The sequence below is a fragment of the Lolium rigidum genome, chromosome 2 (genome assembly GCF_022539505.1).
Source record: "Lolium rigidum isolate FL_2022 chromosome 2, APGP_CSIRO_Lrig_0.1, whole genome shotgun sequence".
Taxonomy (NCBI): Eukaryota; Viridiplantae; Streptophyta; class Magnoliopsida; order Poales; family Poaceae; genus Lolium; species Lolium rigidum.
Window position 1 is genome coordinate 7,758,238 of NC_061509.1, and position 12,775 is coordinate 7,771,012.

The 12,775-nt window shown below is 42.8% G+C and overlaps 1 long non-coding RNA gene across 3 annotated transcripts; it reads left to right on the forward strand.

Moving 5' to 3' along the window:
• Window positions 1-1,131: 1,131 nt before the first annotated feature.
• LOC124691240 lies at window positions 1,132-9,451 on the forward strand. 3 transcript variants are annotated; one of them, XR_006998865.1, is made up of 12 exons: window positions 1,132-1,223; window positions 1,317-1,447; window positions 2,218-2,512; window positions 2,934-3,010; window positions 3,876-3,958; window positions 4,550-4,808; window positions 5,673-5,749; window positions 7,694-7,773; window positions 7,893-7,959; window positions 8,062-8,126; window positions 8,314-8,594; window positions 8,979-9,451. It is a non-coding gene; the product is annotated as an uncharacterized LOC124691240 (long non-coding RNA). The 3 variants fall into 3 exon arrangements; XR_006998866.1 differs by having other exon boundaries at window positions 1,173-1,447; window positions 2,934-3,321; XR_006998867.1 differs by having other exon boundaries at window positions 1,177-1,447; window positions 7,879-7,959.
• Window positions 9,452-12,775: the final 3,324 nt, after the last annotated feature.

The window sequence follows — 12,775 nt, forward strand, 5'->3', positions numbered from 1 at the left end:
ATGGTCAATGCCCGGTGGGTCCCACGACGTCCACCCTAGGTTTTCGTGAAAAGAGGTGATTTCATGTGACTTTGCTCTTTGATTTTCATCTCTACACCACACCCACCCACCAACAAAGAGGCCAACATACTACAAGAGTTAATAATTGGGTTGGTAGGAGGCCAACTACTTCTCATGATTTTATCATATATACTATGGCTGACTAGCCGTCGAGATGGTGACAACTTTGGTGGCGTCCTCCAACGGCGATGTCACACTTGTCGCCGAGGTGACAAGCAGGACATCGGCACCGCCGTATAGTTGCCGTCATTAGCTGTCGAGGTAGCAGCCCCCGAGGGTGCGAGACGACGCGGGCGATGGCTGTTCGATGGACTTCCGCTGGTTCGTGTTTTCGACACGAAGCGAGCTCGATGAATGACGAGGTAGCATTCAGGACGGTCCAACACCGGGCATGCATGTCATCATATTGATGAAGACGAGGCGTGACTTGAATGCTAGTGTCGGTGAGCAGTACGTACTAAACCGACGAGGGCGACAAGACACCCATTGGACCTCGGCGCGCTTATCCATGTCCACTTCCGACGTCGTCGGCTTGGATGGGTTGGTGAGAGAGAGAGAGCGCGCGAATGTACCAAAGATGAAGCAAGCTGAACAGACAAGCAATACCTTTCGGATTGTTTGTAGTACCTAATAATAATTTTTGGAGGCATACTAATCCAAAATCATGCATAACAAGGCAAGTTAATTACTGTGACGTATCATTTTGGGAGGAAAATAAATGGGCAGGAGCGGGTCGCGTGGGGTGACTCCTCAATTCCGGCTAAACGCATCCAGCCAAAGAGAAAAAAAAAAAGAGAAAAGGAAATCACGCCCTCACTTAACGCCTTTGCCTCTCTCCCTCGATCGCCGCCGCCCCGGCACCTCGCCGGCCACCGCTCCTCCAGCTCCTCCTCCATCCTCTCCATCCAGATCCCACAAGGGCGGCCGCATCCCCCACTACCGACGTGATCTCTTCTCCTCGACCCTCGCCGGCGCATGCGACCCACCTCCGCGCCCTCAAGAACCGGCGACCTCCACCATCGCGTCCTGTCGCCCGGAGGTCAACTACATCTCCGCTGTCCTCTACCGATCCTTCACCGATCGCCCAGCCACCGCGCCGCTATCCTACTCCAACGACCGGCTACTGTCCGGACCACTGCAGGCCGCCTCCACAAGCCGCTGAGGTGAGCACCACGGTGGCCCATCCTACTGATCCCTTCACATCACGGCCTTTCCTCTCGTGCTAATGGAGTGCTGCGTTTTTGTTTCTCTCTAAGTGTATACATGTGTGGGGTGAAAATCCTAGAAAAGCTTGGGATGGTGGTGCTGCTCGAGGAGGCGGCGGCGGTTTTGGGAGCGGCGACAGCTTGCTCTACTACTCGGACGACGATGGCTGGAACGGATACAGGTATGGCTTGCGGTTAGGAAGGTGAACTCCTGTCCGCTGCCGCCTTTTTCTCTGTCCTAAATTACCGCTGCGTCGGCTATGTATGTTGGTTGGTTGGTCTGTGGCTCGATGATAATGGCTAGTCGCCGTTGTTGTTCGGATTTGTTGTTTCAGTTTGTATCTTGCAGCGGTATATCTAGTGGTTCCTCTCCTAACGTGTGTGGCCTGAATATGATTGCCAGGTGCGGTACTTACTAGACATACTACTTGATGATGATGGCTATTTGGTGGAGTGTGGTTTTAGTTGAAATATAGATAGGTGTTGTTTGCTTCGGATGATACCGCTGGCCGGTGATTGTACAACATAATAGATACGAATATGCATTGCTGCTAGGTATGTAGATAGTTGCTGTTACTAGCTAGCAACCTAGCAGACATCAATTAACTCCTCTGCTTTTTCATTGATTCATTCAGTAAGATGCATACATGCCTTGCTGTGACTTCTTTCTAGTCAATTCTCTTTGTCCAAAGTATTGCAAACTCGTCATGTATTTTTTGTTTGTATAGATTCTTGACACTTCACGTTATGTGATTCATCCATTCTTTAATCAGCGGCGCTCCTTTCTTGACATGCCTTAGCTAGATATGCAGAGTTATAGCTCTGAATATTTGTAAAGATGTGGGTCAGGAAAACAGTTTATATACTGTTTGCATTTGGGTCTCAAGCTTTATAAATAATCCATTGGTAAACATCAATAAAATCAACTATACACCCCCTCGTTTTTTGGCAGGATGTTTCTGGGAGGCACTAAAATGGATACGAATCATGCCATGAACCCTTCAGGACCACAGATGGAAGTGCTGCTACACGGGCAAACTGCCGGTGCTGATGGGAGGAGCTCGCCCTGGCATTGGGGAGGCACATAGGTCGAGATTGGGGTCTTCTGCCCAGGCCGCTGCTGCCAGCAACACTGCCCTTGAGCTTTTGCTCCGGCCACAGTTTCGACCACCCGCTCATGCTACCGACTACGTCCATGAGTTGCTGCTAACGTCCACCACTCTGACCTGCTTCTGATGCCTGATGAGGTCTCTCTCCTCCATCCGTTCTTTCTAAAAATTGTGTCTTTTCTCCTGTTGAATTTGTAGCCAGTAGTGAAAATGATATGCATTCGTGGGTAGGAAGTTTGGTCAATCAATACAACATTGGTCTGAGCATGTTTTAGTTTGTGATCATTTCATAGGTGTTCAATGGTTTAGTTTTTATTTATTTAGGTATCGGCTGTGCATTGCTTGGAGTTTCTTTGCGTCATGTTTCCCTTGAGTTGTAGTTTCATACTGTTCCCTTTTTTGAATATTCAGAATTCTGAACCTACAAGTTCAGTCTGCTACATCCACCCTGTTGTTATTCTGAATTTGTGCTTGTTATTATTCAGACTGCTACAGGTTCAGAATTTCTTAATTTTTTTGATTATCCACGTTATTCTGACTTTATGTTGCACTTTTGTAGTTGATACTGGAGCTTGGACCATACATTGAGGAGCTCAAGAATACACATGGTGCTATTTTTGAATTTGGAAATTCGAAGTAATTGTTCTGCGCATTTGCTCCAAGGATTTCCCTTTTTACACTGCTATTTGTTTTTTGAATGGAAACATTGCTAATGTGCATCAAGTATGTGTCTAATTTCTATTCCCGCTGTGTAAGTTCTTAGATTGTTTATATCAGTGGTCATTGGAGGTTGAGACAATGAAGTTGCTCCTGGTTTTGCTATGTTTTTTTAACCCAATTTACTTGTGAATGCTTGTCTCTTCCATTTCTTTATGCAGCACTTGTGATAATAATAGTTCCTCTTGTTGTTACTGACTCCAATTGGTGTACACAAAGTCTCAGAAAAGGTGTACATATAGTTATTTTACCTGCTCATTAACATGTGTTTTATAGTATCTTTCTAGGGTGCATTTTTTTGAACGGGATGCATAATTGATTAAGAGGTTACAACTAATCAAATAAGCTCTATATAGTGTTTTATAGTATCTTTCTAGGGTCAGGAAAACAGTTTATAGTGTTTGCATATGGTCTCGAGCTTTCTACTTAATCCAGTGGCAAACAACAACAAAATCCCCTCTAAATGTTTTGGTTTTTATGTATTTTCAATGTAATTTATATCAAGTGGGAGTTGAAGTGGAAGTGAAGTAATATGGTTTGAAGAACATGAGGTTTTTCTTTTAGTTCTATATCTTAGAAGTGTTCATACCTGCCTTTTTGTAGTCTGGTGCTTTCTTTTTTAGTTTAAAGGGGCAAATGGCTGCTTAGTTGTTGATGGTTGGATGCTATTGGCTACTAAATGTGTTGCCTCTTGGTTTCGTGCTTAGTTTCTTAGTTCGTTCTGTGCCCAATCGGTTAGTATTGGTAATGAACATTTTAATGATGTCGTTTTTGTTATATGCAGGTTCTGCTTGGTTTGGTGTAGGTGGAGGTGCTTCAACTCTGCCTCGAGGACATCGTGGCCCGGCCTTGGTTAAAACCTTTATGGTGAGCTCCTAGTTCACACCTTTGATCTTCGGCTCCCTTGTACTCACCGTGGTTATGTTAGTCTCTGGCCATCAAAGGCTTGGAATGTCTGTTGCTATGAATCTAATATATATGCCTGGTTATTTGAGGTCCTGATGCTTGTATGCTGGGAAAACTAATGGACTTGATTATTTTTGAGTTAGTAGCCTTAGCTTGCTGTTCTATAGCTCACCTCTCAATCCTAATGTTTAGTACTATGTGGTTTTGATTAGGTCCTGTTTTGGGAGTATAGCTACATTCTTTTACATTGTTCTAGTTCTTGTTAAGAAAATAGCATAAGGACATGATTGGCTATCATGTTCTCACTTTGCTTTTATGCTTCCCTTTGATGGTCTGTGAGTATAGATTTTTTATGCTTCCTTTTGATGTTCTAGTAGTATAGATTGGAATTGAATTGAAGGTGGAATGCTCCCACTTCTCAATTTTACCAGGAATTAACATATGTTTATACCATTGCGCAGTTTGGACATTCTTCGGAGTGGTGTCTGTCTTCTTCGATTCTTGTGTTTGGCTGAGTTTCGATAATAATGTCTTTTTTCCTCTGATCTGCAGGTTCTGCCGCTTGGGTCTGGTGCACTTCCTGATGTGTATCGGTGTTGAGGTCGACGGTGCGGCATGTCCTACCATCGTCACCCAGCATGCTCTCGCGGTGTTGCTGCTGCGCTGGCTTTTGCCCGTGTGATATTGTTTCAAAGAATTCTTGTAGTATGCTTGGGTCCAATGGCTGTCCGTGGCCTCCTGTGCGTATATGCCAGTGCAATGACGGCAAGTTCACCATGGCTGGTTCCTTGACTTCAGCGTGATGGTTTAGGTGAGTGTCTAGTTGTCCCCATATTTCCTCTACGTGCTCCGCTGGTTTAGATTTTAGTGGTGGTGATGGCAGACATATATTTCTCTATCAAATGTATGTAGCATGTAATCTGAAAAGAAAGAAACTAGCGTGCCATTTGTTTTTATACGCATATACTTGTGCTGGTTTCAGTTCAAGACTGATTAGATTTGTGTTCTCGTATGCTATGTTGATGGTCATGAAATGTTTCTATTTGGGCAACCGTACTTGCTTGTGTGCTCATGATGTCATGAGCCAAGCAACTCCCTTTATTATGTGATGGTCTATACTCCTGCAATGTTATAGTTTGGAATTAGAATATCCAAGACATGCCTTGAAATATTATTTCTCTTGCCGGAATTTGCAGCTCCTGATATATATGGAGCATGTTTTTTTTTTGCTTTGTTGACAATCTGCGTAAGTCTACTCTGTGATATCATTTCACCGAAAATGTTTCTCCTTATGGTACTTGTTTTACATAGTGATACCTACTCTATTTACTTGTGCTATTTGTCTTTTCCTTAGTGAAGTATTTGTTTGTGTTAAGCTTCTATCTTCAGTTACAAGCTTGGCGTTTCCAAGCTAATTGATTGCCTGATTCCTTATTCAATATCAGATTACCTGGCACTTTTAGTAGTTCGTTATATGAAAAAATATTGCATCAGGCCTGATCGATCATTGCATTTAGATCGCTGTTATAATTCTCATACGGAATATGATTTCGGTAGATGTTGAAACATGGCTAATAAAGACAACTGCAGTTTTGCTGCACTTTTCTGTTTTCTTTTGGGTAAAAGGACTGACAAGATACTAACTAGAAATATTGGGGTTATGTTTATCTTGCAGGTTGTACCTAGTTCTTTGTGTTTCTGCAGTAGGGAATGCATCCCATATATGTATTAGACTTGTCAACTCAGAGAAAGGTATGCCAATACAATTTCTCGGTGATTTTCTATAGTTTTAAATAATAGTTGATCCTGCTGGCTATGTTACTTTGCTTCCCTTTCTTCTTTTATTGGTTGATACCATATGCTTGAATTGTTGCCTAACATGGAGTTATTTCATCAATTCCATATTTTAATAAGAAAAAAATATGGTTCTAGTTAAACTTCATGTACCTGCTGGTCGTTTTTAGAAATTGTTATTATTGCTCCTCCATATATCAGTTGTAAGCTATTGGAATTATCCTTTTTGATAAGTTGTTTCTCCAATGTTTTGTTCATTTGGATTTGTACTGAGTTGCAGTTACTGATAAGGTGTTGTTTCAGTTAAAATATAGATAAGGTGTTGTTTGCTTCGGATGATACCGATGGCTGGTGATTGTACAACATAATAGATACGTATATGCATTGCTGCTATGTAGGTAGATACGTTGTTGTTACTAGCTAGCAACCTAGCAAACAGTAATTAACTCCTCTGCTATTTCATTGATTCAGTAAGATACATACTTGCCTTGCTGTGACTTCTTTCTAGGCGATTCACTTTGTCCACAGTATTGCAAACTCGTCATGTATTATTTGTTGGCACAGATGTTTGACACTTCATGTTATGTGGTTCATTCATTCTTTAATCAGCGACGCTCCTTTCTTGGGATGTCTTAGCTAGCTATGAATATTTCTCAAAGACTTGGGTCAGAAAAACAGTTTATATAGTGTTTGTATTTGGTCTCGAGCTTTCCTATAAATCCAGTGGCAAATAGCAACAAAATCGTCTCTAAATGTTTTTGGGTGTAATTAAGCATGCTTTTCAATCTAATTTATATCATGTGAGAGTTGCAGTGGAAGTGAAAAATATGGTTTGAAGAACATGAGGATCTTTTTTGAGTTCTACATCATACGTGCCTTTTTAAATATGTGGGTTTGCATTATGAAAGATAGTCATAGATTTATTTCTGTGGTGCTTTGTGTGCATCTTTTGTGTATATCCTTACAAATAGGAGCTCTGTTTGCATCTAGTAGGTGGCACAAAAGTTTGGCTTTGAAGAGATTCACTTGGGTTCACACACAAATTGACTGAAACGGTTTGGCACAATTTGACATGTAATTTGTATCACTACAGAGTTTACTATTTAATTGAAAGGTTAGACATCTCTTGATTTTGTGAATGTAGTTTTCTGTATATAGGAAGATATATTCCCAGAATTCTCTTTTGAATTTTAGGGGCATGATAATTCAAGTTATGATCTACTCCCGGAATTCTCATTTGAATTTGAGGGGCATGATAATTCAAGTTATGCCTCTTGAATCAGTGGTAATGCTTAAGTAAGACAGTCACATAACTATCATGGTGAATCATGCGTTGATCATTTATTATGATCTTCCCTTTTTGAATAGTATTATTCGAAACACCTATTAATCTGTTTAACACTGATGGGAGCCTGTGGAGTAAACAAAGTTTCAGCAATGTTGCGTGGTTACATTGAGATTTATTTGCCAATTGCTACTGCAATCATTATGACCCCTGTTTCCATCACTTCTAGTTTCTGATTTGGTGCACCTTGGATCAGCCAGGATCTTGGATTCGTATTTAGAGTTTGCATTCTGTGTGGTGTGCTAACAAACAAAAACTTTAGCTGCATAGTTTAGATCCTTTGGGTTCCCATTTCTGTGTGAGCTAGATGTAGATCCAGATTCATTTCAGTTTAGATATATATTATTGTATTTTTGAGTTTGTGAGGGACAATAATTAGTTACTCTGCTATGAAATGTGGTTAAGTGATTTCCAGTTCTAAGGGGGATAAAGTCCACCCTCCAAGCCATTCTGGACATTCTTACTTCTCATGCAATTTTTTACATTCTTGAATGCGAACCCTGGGGTATTTATGATAGGTATATAAAGACTTAAATGTGGCGACCTTCCTTTGGCAGTTCATCTATCGAAGTGACCGAGGAGAGCTGCGATGCATCCCAGGAAGCGAATGTCATGTCCATCGAGGCAATTTTAGCAGGTACTCTTCTTCTAGTCTTGCTTCCCTTCTGCGCTTCTAGTTCAGATTGAACTCTGTTTTGTGTTTTGATCTACATGGTTGGGCATGTGCTATGCTAATTACCAGAGAAATTGGAACAGGATGTTGATCATCTTACGAAGGAGATCCTGCTGAGTCCAACCTCAGCAATCATGTATGGTTTTAGAGGTATACACTTGTTACTGCATCTGCCTTCAACAATGAAGGGCGATTTACTCGTTGCTCATGTGACTCTGATCAACTTTATATGATCCTTGTGTTTCTACGCAGCGTTATTGTTCATTCAAATGAAGAAACCTATTGCTGCCATCCACGATGCCAATGTTTCTCTAGAGGTGATGACTTTGTTCCCCTTTTACTTCTATTTTTCTTTGTTGCTCAGTTTGACGCATTGCACATACATGAAGAAGGTCTAGAAGAAGAATTGCATTGTACTAAGGGAATGGTTAAGAATGCATTACTTATTGATTCCGACTTGTAAACTGAATGCCTGTAACTTTCTCATATTTGTATCTCTTTCAGGCCAGGACGCAAGCCACAGAGGGCTGTCATCCACCACACACTGAAAGAAACACCATGAAACACACGGACTAAGGACTACGCTGCTGCTGCTTGACGCCAGCGAGGAGCCCTGTGCTGTATGTGAGGCCGTGGAAGGCCCACACAACACCTCAGTTCTGTTTTGGTCGTCTCCTTGGACGTGGTCGCTGAAAACAAGTTCGCACTTGTTGTGCCGACACTCACGGGATGCAGCAGCCAGGAACCTGGTGGCTCATATCTGGTCGCCACCCAGCCATTCCAGGGTATGTTTTGCTGCATCCTCTATTTTTCCGATGTATGCTTTGGAACCTTGGAGTTTGATACTTCTGAGCACCGATTGAGATATTTTTCCCTAGTTGCAGTACATGTAGTTCAGGAGTAAGATTTAAGCTTCAATATCCATCTATTCTCCTCTGTATCCATCTAATCATGTTCTCACTTTGCTTTTATGCTTCCCTTTGATGGTCTAGTAGTATAGATTGGAATTGCATTGAAGGAAGAATGCTCCCAGTTTGATCTATAGTCTTTTCTTACTTAGTTTGGTTATTCCTGGGAGCGGTATTCGTCTTCTTGACTCTTGTGGTTGGTTGAGTTTTGGTATTGTCTAAACATGTCAATAATAATATCTTTTTTCCTCTGACCTGCAGGTTCAGCTGGTTGGGTCTGGTGCATTTCCTGATGTGTATCAGCCTTAAGTAGGATGGGGCGGCCTGGCCTACTGTCTCCCTCATCGACCGCTTTGGGTTCGTCGTCACCCACCATGCTCTCGCGCTGCGCTGCTGCTGCGTTGGCTTATTTGTGTGTGATATTGTTTGAATAATAAATTCTTGTGGTATTCAGTGGCTGGAAAATTGGAATGATTAGAAGTTGTAATATACGGTCGTAATGTATAGTTGTTCTCATTATGTCTTTGGTTCCAACTTCTGAGTCTAAGTTGGTTTGTGTATTTATATATCACAAGGGTTGTGCTCGAAGCAATTTTAGTGTCAAATATTTTGCTGTGTGATCTAATTGTCCAAATAATTAAAATGGAAGGTGTTATTTTTTTGATTAACTTGTAATAATTGGATAATGAGCATAGCCGTGTCTTGACTATAAAGAAAATCCCATGGTCAGTACTCGCTGTATAGAAATAGCAGTATAGAAATGGGCTTTGACCGATCGATGGTTCCAGACTTCGAGTAAGTCATTGTGGTTATAAGATTCGGCTGCTGACGCCTTGTGGTTATAAGATCACGGCTGCAAATTGCATTATACATCCAGCTGATTCTTTCATCAGAAAAACAAGGACCGATACGTTATACTTCTGTCAGAAAAAAAACATAGCATAGAACAATTTCCTCCGTAATCCAGGCAAAAATTCACGGAGTGACTAACTAGACATTGGGAGTTCAATGGTAGGAGTGCTAGGGCGGAAAATTTATTTGTAGCCGCATATCCTCCTTTGGTTTACAGCTTCAATTTAAGATGGATGGAGTGCATGACTTTTATATTCTTCTGCCATTGATGTACATTAATGAAGATCAAGTGTGGGCACCTATAATTTGGAAAATCTTCATATAAATTCAGAAGGGTATGCCACGTTTAAAAAGCAAACAAGCTTTGTATCCCTATTATGTGAGAAATTTCATGGCTTGGAAAAAAATCTAGAAGACTAATTTGTACTCCATTTGTTCCACAAGTAAGCCGTTTTTAGGAAACTAGCGCAAACTAATGAAGCCATGATTTACAAAAAAAAAAAAAAAAAAAAAAAAAAACTATATGCATGGTATGTCCCTAGCAACGACGGATGAATCATAGGGATAGATATATATGCATGGTATGTCCCTTTCCCCAGATCTGAAGAATAGGTCCATGCATGTACATCATAACCACACGCTAGCAAAACTGAGCAGATCAGAATTACTGGGAGCGATTACCGCCGCATTCATGCGTGCAAGAATTCCAATTGAACATAATTAAACAAGACTTGAATAATTTAGATGAGTTTGACCATTCACAGATTTGAGACTGGAACCACAATTTTCTCTTCTTTCCGCCCTAATGTTTTGCTTCTCTGAAAGTTTCCAAAACCTTAACCTTTTTCCCATATAAGTACAGACCCACCAGTGAAAGGCATGCGTCTGCTGTGCTCCTAAATCCAGTAAAAAAAATCAAGGAGTAATTCACCGGATTCCTATCCTAGAATTCTGGGGGCTGTTTTATTTGTTGGTGGTGATAAGGAATGTGAGACAGGATTTCCCTTCCCGTCCCGTGAAAATGGGTAGGCATCACATTTATTCCTGGAGCACTGGAACGTAAAACACTCTCATCTAATTAATATATCTTTCACGTCACGGATTGAAAACAGAGCCGAAATTTTATCTTCTTCCCGCCCTATTTTCTCCCACCCTCCGAATTTGAACTCAGGCTTTACCCTATAAGTACAAGCCCCGTAGGCACATGCCGCGTGTCGGCTAGCGCGTGACGTGTGACGTTGCTCGGAGAGGAGAGGAGAGGAGAGGAGAGGAGACGAGACGAGAGGAGGCCACCATGCATGGGCTTCATCGTCGACGCCGCCGCCCATGGTGGTGAAGAAGGCTGCATCCGGAAGGCTGCTGGAGCCGTCTTCCTAGAGCCAGCTCTTGTCAATATACTGATCCATCCGGCAAGTAAAGGTAACCATATATTCTTGTCACGTATTATGATATGTTCTGGTTCCATCCGTGAGTGGATCCGTGGGCGTGAGATCTGGATCGATGCATCTTAATTGGGGGATGATTCTATTCTACCGGCCATAGTTCTTTTGCCCAAATCTTTGGATGCTCCTCTTTTTTTTTTAATCTCCTTGTTCTGGTTCCATCATCGGTCCTTTAATTTGCTTCGGTTCATAAGCAGTAGCATTGAGGTAGTAGGAAAACGCACCAAATATATATATACGTACTAGGGATGGAGTAGTTGTCATGTATTATTAGTACACGCGCGCCGGCCGGCTGATGGCCTGCTAGCCAGGAGATGAAGGAGAAGAGGATTAGGTGCGTGCGTGCGAATGGATGAATGGATCCGGCCGTATATGTCTCCTTGTTTTTTTTCTCGTCGCATTTCCGTGAGACGTGGGATTTGGCGAGGGAAAAAAGAAAGAAGAAGCGGGGATGATCCGTACTCGAACGCGCGACGGGTTGTTCCACTCTGCTGGGCCGTCCTCCTCCAACGCGAACGCGTAACTGCGCCCGGGCGCGGATGTGATGGCGGCGGAGGACAGCGAGGCGGCGCAAGACGGTGACGTGGCTACCTAGAGGGTTTTCCAGAAAGTTTCTTGTGCTCATCCGGCCTGCCTAGCTACTCTACCTCCCGAAGCTGCCTCATTCCTGCTCCTTCCCGTGGCGGCCGCCCGGTCCAGTGATCCAGTCCAGGCGCCCAGGGCGGCTGCGCTGGTGGTGATGCCGGAGAGCGTCCAAGATCAAGGCTTGAGCGCCGGCATGAGTGAGCTCTCCAACGAGCAGGGGGAAGCTGTTGGCAGACGGAGGGTGAAAATGGCCAGGCGGGACGCCGTACCCCAGTTACGCGGCGTGCGCCGGAAACCAAGCGGCAGGTACGGGGCGAAGATCTGGGTTCCGTCGCGGCGAGGTCCGGTCTCTCTCGGTACCTTCGCCACCGCCGAGGAAGCCGCCAGGGCGTACGACGCGGCGGCCGTAGCGGGCAACAGGTTCGTCCTACCGAAGCTGCCTGTGCGCCGCTCGACCATCTCTGTAAAGGCACAAGTGGAGGGGTTCCTCAAGGGCTTCACTGATGTGGTGGCTTGACAGGTCCTGGAAAAACTGATTTCGTTGGGTTTGTTTGTCTGCCGTATACTCTGAGGAAGAAAAAGACACGAAATATGGCCAATTTTGCTGGGGATAAACTCTGTTTTCCTTGTGTTTGTTGCAAGGGTTATCAAGATCTCTTAATTATGTTTCTATACTTACTATTACCTCCGTTCCTTGATATAAGATGTATAGTTTTTTTCGAAAAAAGCTCCAAAATATAATAGGTCGTTTGGTATCCGTCATTTCATTTAGAAAATCCAGCAAAATGACTCCATGGGTAAACATGATTCCAAACTGAGACCTGTCATTTGCGTTTCTCTATGGAAGCCATCTACAAATTCAATATTGAATTCTGCTGTCATTTGCAATTCCTGTGGCAACCAAACAAGTGTCCATTTCTGGAATTACAATGTAAATGAAATGAATACATGTATTCATTTTAAAATGCTACAGACGAAATGAAAGCCTGGCTTCCAAACGACTTAAGGTGTATTGCGTAGAACCACTTATTTGGACATTTTTTTACGGAATCGATTTCATTTTCTTACCTCATGAAGGTAGAAGCTCAATCGACGAAGCTCACCGCCTCGCTAGGGGCTCAGTTAGTCTTCCTATTGGTCGTCAAGTATGACCGAGTTAGCCACATGAAGGTTTTTGTA